The sequence below is a fragment of the Electrona antarctica genome (genome assembly GCF_951216825.1).
Source record: "Electrona antarctica genome assembly, chromosome: 10".
NCBI lineage: Eukaryota > Metazoa > Chordata > Actinopteri > Myctophiformes > Myctophidae > Electrona > Electrona antarctica.
This window is the reverse complement of record NC_136791.1, coordinates 8,284,218-8,304,065: the sequence shown is the minus strand read 5'-3', so window position 1 is coordinate 8,304,065 and position 19,848 is coordinate 8,284,218.

The window sequence follows — 19,848 nt, the reverse complement described above, 5'->3', positions numbered from 1 at the left end:
GTCTTTTTTTCAAATCCTCGTTTTTCATCATTTATGACCATGGCGATGGGCTATAGCCCATGGTCTCGAACGGCATACTATAGCATGCCGTTTTGCATAATTTTTGAGGATTTGAAAAAAAGACGAAAATCACTCCGTGACCATGGGCTATAGCCCATCGTCTCGGAGTCATTTTCGCGGTTTTTTCAAATCCTCGTTTTTCATCATTTATGACCATGGCGATGGGCTATAGCCCATGGTCTTGAACGGCATACTATAGCATGCCGTTTTCCATCATTTTTGAGGATTTGAAAAAAAGACGAAAATCACTCCGAGACCATGGGCTATAGCCCATCGTCTCGGAGTCATTTTCGCGTTTTTTTTCAAATCCTCGTTTTTCATCATTTATGACCATGGCGATGGGCTATAGCCCATGGTCTTGAACGGCATACTATAGCATGCCGTTTTCCATCATTTTTGAGGATTTGAAAAAAAGACGAAAATCACTCCGAGACCATGGGCTATAGCCCATCGTTTCGGAGTCATTTTCGTCTTTTTTTCAAATCCTTGTTTTTCATCATTTATGACCATGGCGATGGGCTATAGCCCATGGTCTCGAACGGCATACTATAGCATGCCGTTTTACATCATTTTTGAGGATTTGAAAAAAAGACGAAAATCACTCCGAGACCATGGGCTATAGCCCATCGTCTCGGAGTCATTTTCGTCTTTTTTTCAAATCCTCGTTTTTCATCATTTATGACCATGGCGATGGGCTATAGCCCATGGTCTTGAACGGCATACTATAGCATGCCGTTTTCCATCATTTTTGAGGATTTGAAAAAAAGACGAAAATCACTCCGAGACCATGGGCTACAGCCCATCGTCTCGGAGTCATTTTCGTCTTTTTTTCAAATCCTCGTTTTTCATCATTTATGACCAGGGCGATGGGCTAGAGCCCATGGTCTCGAACGGCATACTATAGCATGCCATTTTGCATCATTTTTGAGGATTTGAAAAAAAGACGAAAATGACTCCGAGACGATGGGCTACAGCCCATGGTCTCGGAGTGATTTTTGTCTTTTTTTCAAATCCTCGTTTTTCATCATCTATGACCATGGCGATGGGCTATAGCCCATGGTCTCGAACGGCATACTATAGCATGCCGTTTTGCATAATTTTTGAGGATTTGAAAAAAAGACGAAAATCACTCCGTGACCATGGGCTATAGCCCATCGTCTCGGAGTCATTTTCGCGGTTTTTTCAAATCCTCGTTTTTCATCATTTATGACCATGGCGATGGGCTATAGCCCATGGTCTTGAACGGCATACTATAGCATGCCGTTTTCCATCATTTTTGAGGATTTGAAAAAAAGACGAAAATCACTCCGAGACCATGGGCTATAGCCCATCGTCTCGGAGTCATTTTCGCGTTTTTTTTCAAATCCTCGTTTTTCATCATTTATGACCATGGCGATGGGCTATAGCCCATGGTCTTGAACGGCATACTATAGCATGCCGTTTTCCATCATTTTTGAGGATTTGAAAAAAAGACGAAAATCACTCCGAGACCATGGGCTATAGCCCATCGTTTCGGAGTCATTTTCGTCTTTTTTTCAAATCCTTGTTTTTCATCATTTATGACCATGGCGATGGGCTATAGCCCATGGTCTCGAACGGCATACTATAGCATGCCGTTTTACATCATTTTTGAGGATTTGAAAAAAAGACGAAAATCACTCCGAGACCATGGGCTATAGCCCATCGTCTCGGAGTCATTTTCGTCTTTTTTTCAAATCCTCGTTTTTCATCATTTATGACCATGGCGATGGGCTATAGCCCATGGTCTTGAACGGCATACTATAGCATGCCGTTTTCCATCATTTTTGAGGATTTGAAAAAAAGACGAAAATCACTCCGAGACCATGGGCTACAGCCCATCGTCTCGGAGTCATTTTCGTCTTTTTTTCAAATCCTCGTTTTTCATCATTTATGACCAGGGCGATGGGCTAGAGCCCATGGTCTCGAACGGCATACTATAGCATGCCGTTTTGCATCATTTTTGAGGATTTGAAAAAAAGACGAAAATGACTCCGAGACGATGGGCTATAGCCCATGGTCTCGGAGTGATTTTTGTCTTTTTTTCAAATCCTCGTTTTTCATCATTTATGACCATGGTGATGGGCTATAGCCCATGGTCTCGAACGGCATACTATAGCATGCCGTTTTGCATAATTTTTGAGGATTTGAAAAAAAGACGAAAATCACTCCGTGACCATGGGCTATAGCCCATCGTCTCGGAGTCATTTTCGCGGTTTTTTCAAATCCTCGTTTTTCATCATTTATGACCATGGCGATGGGCTATAGCCCATGGTCTTGAACGGCATACTATAGCATGCCGTTTTCCATCATTTTTGAGGATTTGAAAAAAAGACGAAAATCACTCCGAGACCATGGGCTATAGCCCATCGTCTCGGAGTCATTTTCGCGTTTTTTTTCAAATCCTCGTTTTTCATCATTTATGACCATGGCGATGGGCTATAGCCCATGGTCTTGAACGGCATACTATAGCATGCCGTTTTCCATCATTTTTGAGGATTTGAAAAAAAGACGAAAATCACTCCGAGACCATGGGCTATAGCCCATCGTTTCGGAGTCATTTTCGTCTTTTTTTCAAATCCTTGTTTTTCATCATTTATGACCATGGCGATGGGCTATAGCCCATGGTCTCGAACGGCATACTATAGCATGCCGTTTTACATCATTTTTGAGGATTTGAAAAAAAGACGAAAATCACTCCGAGACCATGGGCTATAGCCCATCGTCTCGGAGTCATTTTCGTCTTTTTTTCAAATCCTCGTTTTTCATCATTTATGACCATGGCGATGGGCTATAGCCCATGGTCTTGAACGGCATACTATAGCATGCCGTTTTCCATCATTTTTGAGGATTTGAAAAAAAGACGAAAATCACTCCGAGACCATGGGCTACAGCCCATCGTCTCGGAGTCATTTTCGTCTTTTTTTCAAATCCTCGTTTTTCATCATTTATGACCAGGGCGATGGGCTAGAGCCCATGGTCTCGAACGGCATACTATAGCATGCCGTTTTGCATCATTTTTGAGGATTTGAAAAAAAGACGAAAATGACTCCGAGACGATGGGCTATAGCCCATGGTCTCGGAGTGATTTTTGTCTTTTTTTCAAATCCTCGTTTTTCATCATTTATGACCATGGTGATGGGCTATAGCCCATGGTCTCGAACGGCATACTATAGCATGCCGTTTTGCATAATTTTTGAGGATTTGAAAAAAAGACGAAAATCACTCCGTGACCATGGGCTATAGCCCATCGTCTCGGAGTCATTTTCGCGGTTTTTTCAAATCCTCGTTTTTCATCATTTATGACCATGGCGATGGGCTATAGCCCATGGTCTTGAACGGCATACTATAGCATGCCGTTTTCCATCATTTTTGAGGATTTGAAAAAAAGACGAAAATCACTCCGAGACCATGGGCTATAGCCCATCGTCTCGGAGTCATTTTCGCATTTTTTTTCAAATCCTCGTTTTTCATCATTTATGACCATGGCGATGGGCTATAGCCCATGGTCTTGAACGGCATACTATAGCATGCCGTTTTCCATCATTTTTGAGGATTTGAAAAAAAGACGAAAATCACTCCGAGACCATGGGCTATAGCCCATCGTTTCGGAGTCATTTTCGTCTTTTTTTCAAATCCTTGTTTTTCATCATTTATGACCATGGCGATGGGCTATAGCCCATGGTCTCGAACGGCATACTATAGCATGCCGTTTTACATCATTTTTGAGGATTTGAAAAAAAGACGAAAATCACTCCGAGACCATGGGCTATAGCCCATCGTCTCGGAGTCATTTTCGTCTTTTTTTCAAATCCTCGTTTTTCATCATTTATGACCATGGCGATGGGCTATAGCCCATGGTCTTGAACGGCATACTATAGCATGCCGTTTTCCATCATTTTTGAGGATTTGAAAAAAAGACGAAAATCACTCCGAGACCATGGGCTATAGCCCATCGTCTCGGAGTCATTTTCGTCTTTTTTTCAAATCCTTGTTTTTCATCATTTATGACCATGGCGATGGGCTATAGCCCATGGTCTCGAACGGCATACTATAGCATGCCGTTTTACATCATTTTTGAGGATTTGAAAAAAAGACGAAAATCACTCCGAGACCATGGGCTATAGCCCATCGTCTCGGAGTCATTTTCGTCTTTTTTTCAAATCCTTGTTTTTCATCATTTATGACCATGGCGATGGGCTATAGCCCATGGTCTCGAACGGCATACTATAGCATGCCGTTTTACATCATTTTTGAGGATTTGAAAAAAAGACGATAATCACTCCGAGACCATGGGCTATAGCCCATCGTCTCGGAGTCATTTTTGTCTTTTTTTCAAATCCTCGTTTTTCATCATTTATGACCATGGCGATGGGCTATAGCCCATGGTCTCGAACGGCATACTATAGCATGCCGTTTTCCATCATTTTTGAGGATTTGAAAAAAAGACGAAAATCTCTCCGAGACCATGGGCTATAGCCCATCGTCTCAGAGTTATTTTCGTCTTTTTTTCAAATCCTCGTTTTTCATCATTTATGACCAGGGCGATGGGCTAGAGCCCATGGTCTCGAACGGCATACTATAGCATGCCGTTTTGCATCATTTTTGAGGATTTGAAAAAAAGACGAAAATGACTCCGAGACGATGGGCTATAGCCCATGGTCTCGGAGTGATTTTTGTCTTTTTTTCAAATCCTCGTTTTTCATCATTTATGACCATGGCGATGGGCTATAGCCCATGGTCTCGAACGGCATACTATAGCATGCCGTTTTGCATAATTTTTGAGGATTTGAAAAAAAGACGAAAATCACTCCGTGACCATGGGCTATAGCCCATCGTCTCGGAGTCATTTTTGTCTTTTTTTCAAATCCTAGTTTTTCATCATTTATGACCATGGCGATGGGCTATAGCCCATGGTCTTGAACGGCATACTATAGCATGCCGTTTTCCATCATTTTTGAGGATTTGAAAAAAAGACGAAAATCACTCCGAGACCATGGGCTATAGCCCATCGTCTCGGAGTCATTTTCGCGTTTTTTTCAAATCCTCGTTTTTCATCATTTATGACCATGGCGATGGGCTATAGCCCATGGTCTTGAACGGCATACTATAGCATGCCGTTTTCCATCATTTTTGAGGATTTGAAAAAAAGACGAAAATCACTCCGAGACCATGGGCTATAGCCCATCGTCTCGGAGTCATTTTCGTCTTTTTTTCAAATCCTTGTTTTTCATCATTTATGACCATGGCGATGGGCTATAGCCCATGGTCTCGAACGGCATACTATAGCATGCCGTTTTACATCATTTTTGAGGATTTGAAAAAAAGACGAAAATCACTCCGAGACCATGGGCTATAGCCCATCGTCTCGGAGTCATTTTCGTCTTTTTTTCAAATCCTCGTTTTTCATCATTTATGACCATGGCGATGGGCTATAGCCCATGGTCTCGAACGGCATACTATAGCATGCCGTTTTCCATCATTTTTGAGGATTTTAAAAAAAGACGAAAATCACTCCGAGACCATGGGCTATAGCCCATCGTCTCGGAGTCATTTTCGTCTTTTTTTCAAATCCTTGTTTTTCATCATTTATGACCATGGCGATGGGCTATAGCCCATGGTCTCGAACGGTATACTATAGCATGCTGTTTTACATAATTTTTGAGGATTTGAAAAAAAGACGAAAATCACTCCGAGACCATGGGCTATAGCCCATCATCTCGGAGTCATTTTCGTGTTTTTTTCAAATCCTCGTTTTTCATCATTTATGACCATGGCGATGGGCTATAGCCCATGGTCTTGAACGGCATACTATAGCATGCCGTTTTCCATCATTTTTGAGGATTTGAAAAAAAGACGAAAATCTCTCCGAGACCATGGGCTATAGCCCATCGTCTCGGAGTCATTTTCGTCTTTTTTTCAAATCCTCGTTTTTCATCATTTATGACCAGGGCGATGGGCTAGAGCCCATGGTCTCGAACGGCATACTATAGCATGCCGTTTTGCATCATTTTTGAGGATTTGAAAAAAAGACGAAAATGACTCCGAGACGATGGGCTATAGCCCATGGTCTCGGAGTGATTTTTGTCTTTTTTTCAAATCCTCGTTTTTCATCATTTATGACCATGGCGATGGGCTATAGCCCATGGTCTCGAACGGCATACTATAGCATGCCGTTTTGCATAATTTTTGAGGATTTGAAAAAAAGACGAAAATCACTCCGTGACCATGGGCTATAGCCCATCGTCTCGGAGTCATTTTTGTCTTTTTTTCAAATCCTAGTTTTTCATCATTTATGACCATGGCGATGGGCTATAGCCCATGGTCTTGAACGGCATACTATAGCATGCCGTTTTCCATCATTTTTGAGGATTTGAAAAAAAGACGAAAATCACTCCGAGACCATGGGCTATAGCCCATCGTCTCGGAGTCATTTTCGCGTTTTTTTCAAATCCTCGTTTTTCATCATTTATGACCATGGCGATGGGCTATAGCCCATGGTCTTGAACGGCATACTATAGCATGCCGTTTTCCATCATTTTTGAGGATTTGAAAAAAAGACGAAAATCACTCCGAGACCATGGGCTATAGCCCATCGTCTCGGAGTCATTTTCGTCTTTTTTTCAAATCCTTGTTTTTCATCATTTATGACCATGGCGATGGGCTATAGCCCATGGTCTCGAACGGCATACTATAGCATGCCGTTTTACATCATTTTTGAGGATTTGAAAAAAAGACGAAAATCACTCCGAGACCATGGGCTATAGCCCATCGTCTCGGAGTCATTTTCGTCTTTTTTTCAAATCCTCGTTTTTCATCATTTATGACCATGGCGATGGGCTATAGCCCATGGTCTTGAACGGCATACTATAGCATGCCGTTTTCCATCATTTTTGAGGATTTGAAAAAAAGACGAAAATCACTCCGAGACCATGGGCTATAGCCCATCGTCTCGGAGTCATTTTCGTCTTTTTTTCAAATCCTTGTTTTTCATCATTTATGACCATGGCGATGGGCTATAGCCCATGGTCTCGAACGGCATACTATAGCATGCCGTTTTACATCATTTTTGAGGATTTGAAAAAAAGACGAAAATCACTCCGAGACCATGGGCTATAGCCCATCGTCTCGGAGTCATTTTCGTCTTTTTTTCAAATCCTTGTTTTTCATCATTTATGACCATGGCGATGGGCTATAGCCCATGGTCTCGAACGGCATACTATAGCATGCCGTTTTACATCATTTTTGAGGATTTGAAAAAAAGACGATAATCACTCCGAGACCATGGGCTATAGCCCATCGTCTCGGAGTCATTTTTGTCTTTTTTTCAAATCCTCGTTTTTCATCATTTATGACCATGGCGATGGGCTATAGCCCATGGTCTTGAACGGCATACTATAGCATGCCGTTTTCCATCATTTTTGAGGATTTGAAAAAAAGACGAAAATCACTCCGAGACCATGGGCTATAGCCCATCGTCTCGGAGTCATTTTCGTGTTTTTTTCAAATCCTCGTTTTTCATAATTTATGACCATGGCGATGGGCTATAGCCCATGGTCTTGAACGGCATACTATAGCATGCCGTTTTACATCATTTTTGAGGATTTGAAAAAAAGACGAAAATCACTCCGAGACCATGGGCTATAGCCCATCGTCTCGGAGTCATTTTCGTCTTTTTTTCAAATCCTCGTTTTTCATCATTTATGACCATGGGCTAAAGCCCATATCGGACTGCATACTATAGCATTCCGTTTTTCATCATTTTTGAGGATTTGAAAAAAATACGGAAATCACTCTAAGGACGATGGGCTATAGCCCATGGTCTCGAACGGCATACTATAGCATTCCGTTTTCCATCATTTTTGAGGATTTGAAAAAAAGACGAAAATCACTCCGAGACCATGGGCTATAGCCCATCGTCTCGGAGTCATTTTCGTGTTTTTTTCAAATCCTCGTTTTTCATCATTTATGACCATGGCGATGGGCTATAGCCCATGGTCTTGAACGGCATACTATAGCATGCCGTTTTCCATAATTTTTGAGGATTTGAAAAAAAGACGAAAATCACTCCGAGACCATGGGCTATAGCCCATGGTCTCGGAGTCATTTTCATCTTTTTTTCAAATCCTTGTTTTTCATCATTTATGACCATGGCGATGGGCTATAGCCCATGGTCTCGAACGGCATACTATAGCATGCCGTTTTACATCATTTTTGAGGATTTGAAAAAAAGACGAAAATCACTCCGAGACCATGGGCTATAGCCCATCGTCTCGGAGTCATTCTCGTCTTTTTTTCAAATCCTCGTTTTTCATCATTTATGACCATGGCGATGGGCTATAGCCCATGGTCTCGAACGGCATACTATAGCATGCCGTTTTACATCATTTTTTGAGGATTTGAAAAAAAGACGAAAATCACTCCGAGACCATTGGCTATAGCCCATCGTCTCGGAGTCATTTTCGTCTTTTTTTCAAATCCTTGTTTTTCATCATTTATGACCATGGCGATGGGCTATAGCCCATGGTCTCGAACGGCATACTATAGCATGCCGTTTTACATCATTTTTGAGGATTTGAAAAAAATACGAAAATCACTCCGAGACCATGGGCTATAGCCCATCGTCTCGGAGTCATTTTCGTCTTTTTTTCAAATCCTCGTTTTTCATCATTAATGACCATGGCGATGGGCTATAGCCCATGGTCTCGAACGGCATACTATAGCATGCCGTTTTACATCATTTTTGAGGATTTGAAAAAAAGACGAAAATCACTCCGAGACCATGGGCTATAGCCCATCGTCTCGGAGTCATTTTCGTCTTTTTTTCAAATCCTTGTTTTTCATCATTTATGACCATGGCGATGGGCTATAGCCCATGGTCTCGAACGGCATACTATAGCATGCCGTTTTACATCATTTTTGAGGATTTGAAAAAAAGACGAAAATCACTCCGAGACCATGGGCTATAGCCCATCGTCTCGGAGTCATTTTCGTCTTTTTTTCAAATCCTTGTTTTTCATCATTTATGACCATGGCGATGGGCTATAGCCCATGGTCTCGAACGGCATACTATAGCATGCCGTTTTACATCATTTTTGAGGATTTGAAAAAAAGACGAAAATCACTCCGAGACCATGGGCTATAGCCCATCGTCTCGGAGTCATTTTCGTCTTTTTTTCAAATCCTTGTTTTTCATCATTTATGACCATGGGCTATAGCCCATATCGGACTGCATACTATAGCATTCCGTTTTTCATCATTTTTGAGGATTTTAAAAAAATACGGAAATCACTCTAAGGACGATGGGCTATAGCCCATGGTCTCGAACGGCATACTATAGCATGCCGTTTTCCATCATTTTTGAGGATTTGAAAAAAAGACGAAAATCACTCCGAGACCATGGGCTATAGCCCATCGTCTCGGAGTCATTTTCGTGTTTTTTTCAAATCCTCATTTTTCATCATTTATGACCATGGCGATGGGCTATAGCCCATGGTCTCGAACGGCATACTATAGCATGCCGTTTTACATCATTTTTGAGGATTTGAAAAAAATACGAAAATCACTCCGAGACCATGGGCTATAGCCCATCGTCTCGGAGTCATTTTCGTCTTTTTTTCAAATCCTCGTTTTTCATCATTAATGACCATGGCGATGGGCTATAGCCCATGGTCTCGAACGGCATACTATAGCATGCCGTTTTACATCATTTTTGAGGATTTGAAAAAAAGACGAAAATCACTCCGAGACCATGGGCTATAGCCCATCGTCTCGGAGTCATTTTCGTCTTTTTTTCAAATCCTTGTTTTTCATCATTTATGACCATGGCGATGGGCTATAGCCCATGGTCTCGAACGGCATACTATAGCATGCCGTTTTACATCATTTTTGAGGATTTGAAAAAAAGACGAAAATCACTCCGAGACCATGGGCTATAGCCCATCGTCTCGGAGTCATTTTCGTCTTTTTTTCAAATCCTTGTTTTTCATCATTTATGACCATGGCGATGGGCTATAGCCCATGGTCTCGAACGGCATACTATAGCATGCCGTTTTACATCATTTTTGAGGATTTGAAAAAAAGACGAAAATCACTCCGAGACCATGGGCTATAGCCCATCGTCTCGGAGTCATTTTCGTCTTTTTTTCAAATCCTCGTTTTTCATCATTTATGACCATGGGCTATAGCCCATATCGGACTGCATACTATAGCATTCCGTTTTTCATCATTTTTGAGGATTTGAAAAAAATACGGAAATCACTCTAAGGACGATGGGCTATAGCCCATGGTCTCGAACGGCATACTATAGCATGCCGTTTTCCATCATTTTTGAGGATTTGAAAAAAAGACGAAAATCACTCCGAGACCATGGGCTATAGCCCATCGTCTCGGAGTCATTTTCGTGTTTTTTTCAAATCCTCATTTTTCATCATTTATGACCATGGCGATGGGCTATAGCCCATGGTCTTGAACGGCATACTATAGCATGCCGTTTTCCATCATTTTTGAGGATTTGAAAAAAAGACGAAAATCACTCCGAGACCATGGGCTATAGCCCATCGTCTCGGAGTCATTTTCGTCTTTTTTTCAAATCCTTGTTTTTCATCATTTATGACCATGGCGATGGGCTATAGCCCATGGTCTCGAACGGCATACTATAGCATGCCGTTTTACATCATTTTTGAGGATTTGAAAAAAAGACGAAAATCACTCCGAGACCATGGGCTATAGCCCATCGTCTCGGAGTCATTTTCGTCTTTTTTTCAAATCCTCGTTTTTCATCATTTATGACCATGGCGATGGGCTATAGCCCATGGTCTCGAACGGCATACTATAGCATGCCGTTTTACATCATTTTTTGAGGATTTGAAAAAAAGACGAAAATCACTCCGAGACCATGGGCTATAGCCCATCGTCTCGGAGTCATTTTCGTCTTTTTTTCAAATCCTTGTTTTTCATCATTTATGACCATGGCGATGGGCTATAGCCCATGGTCTCGAACGGCATACTATAGCATGCCGTTTTACATCATTTTTGAGGATTTGAAAAAAAGACGAAAATCACTCCGAGACCATGGGCTATAGCCCATCGTCTCGGAGTCATTTTCGTCTTTTTTTCAAATCCTTGTTTTTCATCATTTATGACCATGGCGATGGGCTATAGCCCATGGTCTCGAACGGCATACTATAGCATGCCGTTTTACATCATTTTCGAGGATTTGAAAAAAAGACGATAATCACTCCGAGACCATGGGCTATAGCCCATCGTCTCGGAGTCATTTTTGTCTTTTTTTCAAATCCTCGTTTTTCATCATTTATGACCATGGCGATGGGCTATAGCCCATGGTCTCGAACGGCATACTATAGCATGCCGTTTTCCATCATTTTTGAGGATTTGAAAAAAAGACGAAAATCACTCCGAGACCATGGGCTATAGCCCATCGTCTCGGAGTCATTTTCGTGTTTTTTTCAAATCCTCGTTTTTCATAATTTATGACCATGGCGATGGGCTATAGCCCATGGTCTTGAACGGCATACTATAGCATGCCGTTTTCCATCATTTTTGAGGATTTGAAAAAAAGACGAAAATCACTCCGAGACCATGGGCTATAGCCCATCGTCTCGGAGTCATTTTCGTCTTTTTTTCAAATCCTTGTTTTTCATCATTTATGACCATGGCGATGGGCTATAGCCCATGGTCTCGAACGGCATACTATAGCATGCCGTTTTACATCATTTTTGAGGATTTGAAAAAAAGACGAAAATCACTCCGAGACCATGGGCTATAGCCCATCGTCTCGGAGTCATTTTCGTCTTTTTTTCAAATCCTCGTTTTTCATCATTTATGACCATGGCGATGGGCTATAGCCCATGGTCTCGAACGGCATACTATAGCATGCCGTTTTACATCATTTTTGAGGATTTGAAAAAAAGACGAAAATCACTCCGAGACCATGGGCTATAGCCCATCGTCTCGGAGTCATTTTCGTCTTTTTTTCAAATCCTCGTTTTTCATCATTTATGACCATGGGCTAAAGCCCATATCGGACTGCATACTATAGCATTCCGTTTTTCATCATTTTTGAGGATTTGAAAAAAATACGGAAATCACTCTAAGGACGATGGGCTATAGCCCATGGTCTCGAACGGCATACTATAGCATTCCGTTTTCCATCATTTTTGAGGATTTGAAAAAAAGACGAAAATCACTCCGAGACCATGGGCTATAGCCCATCGTCTCGGAGTCATTTTCGTGTTTTTTTCAAATCCTCGTTTTTCATCATTTATGACCATGGCGATGGGCTATAGCCCATGGTCTTGAACGGCATACTATAGCATGCCGTTTTCCATCATTTTTGAGGATTTGAAAAAAAGACGAAAATCACTCCGAGACCATGGGCTATAGCCCATGGTCTCGGAGTCATTTTCATCTTTTTTTCAAATCCTTGTTTTTCATCATTTATGACCATGGCGATGGGCTATAGCCCATGGTCTCGAACGGCATACTATAGCATGCCGTTTTACATCATTTTTGAGGATTTGAAAAAAAGACGAAAATCACTCCGAGACCATGGGCTATAGCCCATCGTCTCGGAGTCATTTTCGTCTTTTTTTCAAATCCTCGTTTTTCATCATTTATGACCATGGCGATGGGCTATAGCCCATGGTCTCGAACGGCATACTATAGCATGCCGTTTTACATCATTTTTTGAGGATTTGAAAAAAAGACGAAAATCACTCCGAGACCATGGGCTATAGCCCATCGTCTCGGAGTCATTTTCGTCTTTTTTTCAAATCCTTGTTTTTCATCATTTATGACCATGGCGATGGGCTATAGCCCATGGTCTCGAACGGCATACTATAGCATGCCGTTTTACATCATTTTTGAGGATTTGAAAAAAATACGAAAATCACTCCGAGACCATGGGCTATAGCCCATCGTCTCGGAGTCATTTTCGTCTTTTTTTCAAATCCTCGTTTTTCATCATTAATGACCATGGCGATGGGCTATAGCCCATGGTCTCGAACGGCATACTATAGCATGCCGTTTTACATCATTTTTGAGGATTTGAAAAAAAGACGAAAATCACTCCGAGACCATGGGCTATAGCCCATCGTCTCGGAGTCATTTTCGTCTTTTTTTCAAATCCTTGTTTTTCATCATTTATGACCATGGCGATGGGCTATAGCCCATGGTCTCGAACGGCATACTATAGCATGCCGTTTTACATCATTTTTGAGGATTTGAAAAAAAGACTAAAATCACTCCGAGACCATGGGCTATAGCCCATCGTCTCGGAGTCATTTTCGTCTTTTTTTCAAATCCTTGTTTTTCATCATTTATGACCATGGCGATGGGCTATAGCCCATGGTCTCGAACGGCATACTATAGCATGCCGTTTTACATCATTTTTGAGGATTTGAAAAAAAGACGAAAATCACTCCGAGACCATGGGCTATAGCCCATCGTCTCGGAGTCATTTTCGTCTTTTTTTCAAATCCTCGTTTTTCATCATTAATGACCATGGCGATGGGCTATAGCCCATGGTCTCGAACGGCATACTATAGCATGCCGTTTTACATCATTTTTGAGGATTTGAAAAAAAGACGAAAATCACTCCGAGACCATGGGCTATAGCCCATCGTCTCGGAGTCATTTTCGTCTTTTTTTCAAATCCTTGTTTTTCATCATTTATGACCATGGCGATGGGCTATAGCCCATGGTCTCGAACGGCATACTATAGCATGCCGTTTTACATCATTTTTGAGGATTTGAAAAAAAGACGAAAATCACTCCGAGACCATGGGCTATAGCCCATCGTCTCGGAGTCATTTTCGTCTTTTTTTCAAATCCTTGTTTTTCATCATTTATGACCATGGCGATGGGCTATAGCCCATGGTCTCGAACGGCATACTATAGCATGCCGTTTTACATCATTTTTGAGGATTTGAAAAAAAGACGAAAATCACTCCGAGACCATGGGCTATAGCCCATCGTCTCGGAGTCATTTTCGTCTTTTTTTCAAATCCTCGTTTTTCATCATTTATGACCATGGGCTATAGCCCATATCGGACTGCATACTATAGCATTCCGTTTTTCATCATTTTTGAGGATTTGAAAAAAATACGGAAATCACTCTAAGGACGATGGGCTATAGCCCATGGTCTCGAACGGCATACTATAGCATGCCGTTTTCCATCATTTTTGAGGATTTGAAAAAAAGACGAAAATCACTCCGAGACCATGGGCTATAGCCCATCGTCTCGGAGTCATTTTCGTGTTTTTTTCAAATCCTCATTTTTCATCATTTATGACCATGGCGATGGGCTATAGCCCATGGTCTTGAACGGCATACTATAGCATGCCGTTTTCCATCATTTTTGAGGATTTGAAAAAAAGACGAAAATCACTCCGAGACCATGGGCTATAGCCCATCGTCTCGGAGTCATTTTCGTCTTTTTTTCAAATCCTTGTTTTTCATCATTTATGACCATGGCGATGGGCTATAGCCCATGGTCTCGAACGGCATACTATAGCATGCCGTTTTACATCATTTTTGAGGATTTGAAAAAAAGACGAAAATGACTCCGAGACCATGGGCTATAGCCCATCGTCTCGGAGTCATTTTCGTCTTTTTTTCAAATCCTCGTTTTTCATCATTTATGACCATGGCGATGGGCTATAGCCCATGGTCTCGAACGGCATACTATAGCATGCCGTTTTACATCATTTTTTGAGGATTTGAAAAAAAGACGAAAATCACTCCGAGACCATGGGCTATAGCCCATCGTCTCGGAGTCATTTTCGTCTTTTTTTCAAATCCTTGTTTTTCATCATTTATGACCATGGCGATGGGCTATAGCCCATGGTCTCGAACGGCATACTATAGCATGCCGTTTTACATCATTTTTTGAGGATTTGAAAAAAAGACGAAAATCACTCCGAGACCATGGGCTATAGCCCATCGTCTCGGAGTCATTTTCGTCTTTTTTTCAAATCCTTGTTTTTCATCATTTATGACCATGGCGATGGGCTATAGCCCATGGTCTCGAACGGCATACTATAGCATGCCGTTTTACATCATTTTTGAGGATTTGAAAAAAAGACGAAAATGACTCCGAGACGATGGGCTATAGCCCATGGTCTCGGAGTGATTTTTGTCTTTTTTTTTTAATCCTCAAAAATGATGAAAAATGGCATGCTATAGTATGCCGTCTGAGGGGCTCACATAGACAGCAGCTTATCACAGAGTGCCACCATGCTCTCTGAGAATCTCCTCAGCTTTCCATCTCTTTCCAGTTCTCTTCTGGATGTTATTCTCCAAAACATGCTGCAGAGTGAAAGTAGGAGGAACTCAGCTGGATTTGAACTCACAACCTCTGGCTCACATGGACATCATCTTAACAAGGGTGCCACTGAGCTCTCAGTGATTTTTAGGTTGTAAGTTGTTCTTCTTGGTGTCACTTTTCAAATGGGGCCTTGGGATCATGTACAGAGCATTTGAATGGTGCTGTGCATCAAAGGTGTCTTTAGTGCTTTTAAGTGTTATCGTGGATGTTAATCAGATAATACAGAGGAGAAACCATGACAGGACACAGACAGCCTCCCCATTGGTGGATGTGATCCTGGCAGCCAGCCCAGGTGTGTTCTGGTCCTGTTGATTGAGCTGAGAAGGACCTATAAACCTTGAAAAAGAAAATTGAAAAAAAGACGAAAATCACTCCGAGACCATCGTCTCGGAGTCATTTTCGTCTTTTTTTCAAATCCTTGTTTTTCATCATTTATGACCATGGCGATGGGCTATAGCCCATGGTCTCGAACGGCATACTATAGCATGCCGTTTTACATCATTTTTGAGGATTTGAAAAAAAGACGAAAATCACTCCGAGACCATGGGCTATAGCCCATCGTCTCGGAGTCATTTTCGTCTTTTTTTCAAATCCTCGTTTTTCATCATTTATGACCATGGGCTATAGCCCATATCGGACTGCATACTATAGCATTCCGTTTTTCATCATTTTTGAGGATTTGAAAAAAATACGGAAATCACTCTAAGGACGATGGGCTATAGCCCATGGTCTCGAACGGCATACTATAGCATTCCGTTTTCCATCATTTTTGAGGATTTGAAAAAAAGACGAAAATCACTCCGAGACCATGGGCTATAGCCCATCGTCTCGGAGTCATTTTCGTTTTTTTTTCAAATCCTCGTTTTTCATCATTTATGACCATGGCGATGGGCTATAGCCCATGGTCTTGAACGGCATACTATAGCATGCCGTTTTCCATCATTTTTGAGGATTTGAAAAAAAGACGAAAATCACTCCGAGACCATGGGCTATAGCCCATCGTCTCGGAGTCATTTTCATCTTTTTTTCAAATCCTTGTTTTTCATCATTTATGACCATGGCGATGGGCTATAGCCCATGGTCTCGAACGGCATACTATAGCATGCCGTTTTACATCATTTTTGAGGATTTGAAAAAAAGACGAAAATCACTCCGAGACCATGGGCTATAGCCCATCGTCTCGGAGTCATTTTCGTCTTTTTTTCAAATCCTCGTTTTTCATCATTTATGACCATGGCGATGGGCTATAGCCCATGGTCTCGAACGGCATACTATAGCATGCCGTTTTACATCATTTTTTGAGGATTTGAAAAAAAGACGAAAATCACTCCGAGACCATGGGCTATAGCCCATCGTCTCGGAGTCATTTTCGTCTTTTTTTCAAATCCTCGTTTTTCATCATTTATGACCATGGGCTATAGCCCATATCGGACTGCATACTATAGCATTCCGTTTTTCATCATTTTTGAGGATTTGAAAAAAATACGGAAATCACTCTAAGGACGATGGGCTATAGCCCATGGTCTCGAACGGCATACTATAGCATTCCGTTTTCCATCATTTTTGAGGATTTGAAAAAAAGACGAAAATCACTCCGAGACCATGGGCTATAGCCCATCGTCTCGGAGTCATTTTCGTGTTTTTTTCAAATCCTCGTTTTTCATCATTTATGACCATGGCGATGGGCTATAGCCCATGGTCTTGAACGGCATACTATAGCATGCCGTTTTCCATCATTTTTGAGGATTTGAAAAAAAGACGAAAATCACTCCGAGACCATGGGCTATAGCCCATCGTCTCGGAGTCATTTTCATCTTTTTTTCAAATCCTTGTTTTTCATCATTTATGACCATGGCGATGGGCTATAGCCCATGGTCTCGAACGGCATACTATAGCATGCCGTTTTACATCATTTTTGAGGATTTGAAAAAAAGACGAAAATCACTCCGAGACCATGGGCTATAGCCCATCGTCTCGGAGTCATTTTCGTCTTTTTTTCAAATCCTTGTTTTTCATCATTTATGACCATGGCGATGGGCTATAGCCCATGGTCTCGAACGGCATACTATAGCATGCCGTTTTACATCATTTTTGAGGATTTGAAAAAAAATACGAAAATCACTCCGAGACCATGGGCTATAGCCCATCGTCTCGGAGTCATTTTCGTCTTTTTTTCAAATCCTTGTTTTTCATCATTTATGACCATGGCGATGGGTTATAGCCCATGGTCTCGAACGGCATACTATAGCATGCCGTTATACATCATTTTTGAGGATTTGAAAAAAAGACGAAAATCACTCCGAGACCATGGGCTATAGCCCATCGTCTCGGAGTCATTTTCGTCTTTTTTTCAAATCCTCGTTTTTCATCATTTATGACCATGGGCTATAGCCCATATCGGACTGCATACTATAGCATTCCGTTTTTCATCATTTTTGAGGATTTGAAAAAAATACGGAAATCACTCTAAGGACGATGGGCTATAGCCCATGGTCTCGAACGGCATACTATAGCATGCCGTTTTCCATCATTTTTGAGGATTTGAAAAAAAGACGAAAATCACTCCGAGACCATGGGCTATAGCCCATCGTCTCGGAGTCATTTTCGTGTTTTTTTCAAATCCTCGTTTTTCATCATTTATGACCATGGCGATGGGCTATAGCCCATGGTCTCGAACGGCATACTATAGCATGCCGTTTTACATCATTTTTGAGGATTTGAAAAAAAGACGAAAATGACTCCGAGACGATGGGCTATAGCCCATGGTCTCGGAGTGATTTTTGGCTTTTTTTTTTAATCCTCAAAAATGATGAAAAATGGCATGCTATAGTATGCCGTCTGAGGGGCTCACATAGACAGCAGCTTATCACAGAGTGCCACCATGCTCTCTGAGAATCTCCTCAGCTTTCCATCTCTTTCCAGTTCTCTTCTGGATGTTATTCTCCAAAACATGCTGCAGAGTGAAAGTAGGAGGAACTCAGCTGGATTTGAACTCACAACCTCTGGCTCACATGGACATCATCTTAACAAGGGTGCCACTGAGCTCTCAGTGATTTTTAGGTTGTAAGTTGTTCTTCTTGGTGTCACTTTTCAAATGGGGCCTTGGGATCATGTACAGAGCATTTGAATGGTGCTGTGCATCAAAGGTGTCTTTAGTGCTTTTAAGTGTTATCGTGGATGTTAATCAGATAATACAGAGGAGAAACCATGACAGGACACAGACAGCCTCCCCATTGGTTGATGTGATCCTGTCAGCCAGCCCAGGTGTGTTCTGGTCCTGTTGATTGAGCTGAGAAGGACCTATAAACCTTGGGGAAAAAAATAGAAAAAAAGACGAAAATCACTCCGAGACCATGGGCTATAGCCCATCGTCTCGGAGTCATTTTCATCTTTTTTTCAAATCCTTGTTTTTCATCATTTATGACCATGGCGATGGGCTATAGCCCATGGTCTCGAACGGCATACTATAGCATGCCGTTTTACATAATTTTTTGAGGATTTGAAAAAAAGACGAAAATCACTCCGAGACCATGGGCTATAGCCCATCGTCTCGGAGTCATTTTCGTCTTTTTTTCAAATCCTTGTTTTTCATCATTTATGACCATGGCGATGGGCTATAGCCCATGGTCTCGAACGGCATACTATAGCATGCCGTTTTACATCATTTTTGAGGATTTGAAAAAAATACGAAAATCACTCCGAGACCGTGGGCTATAGCCCATCGTCTCGGAGTCATTTTCGTCTTTTTTTCAAATCCTCGTTTTTCATCATTTATGACCATGGCGATGGGCTATAGCCCATGGTCTCGAACAGCATACTATAGCATGCCGTTTTACATCATTTTTGAGGATTTGAAAAAAAGACGAAAATCACTCCGAGACCATGGGCTATAGCCCATCGTCTCTGAGTAATTTTCGTCTTTTTTTCAAATCCTCGTTTTTCATCATTTATGACCATGGCGATGGGCTATAGCCCATGGTCTCGAACGGCATACTATAGCATGCCGTTTTACATCATTTTTGAGGATTTGAAAAAAATACGAAAATCACTCCGAGACCATGGGCTATAGCCCATCGTCTCGGAGTCATTTTCGTCTTTTTTTCAAATCCTCGTTTTTCATCATTTATGACCATGGCGATGGGCTATAGCCCATGGTCTCGAACGGCATACTATAGCATGCCGTTTTACATAATTTTTGAGGATTTGAAAAAAAGACGAAAATCACTCCGAGACCATGGGCTATAGCCCATCGTCTCGGAGTCATTTTCGTCTTTTTTTCAAATCCTTGTTTTTCATCATTTATGACCATGGCGATGGGCTATAGCCCATGGTCTCGAAAGGCATATTATAGCATACCGTTTTACATCATTTTTGAGGATTTGAAAAAAATACGAAAATCACTCCGAGACCATGGGCTATA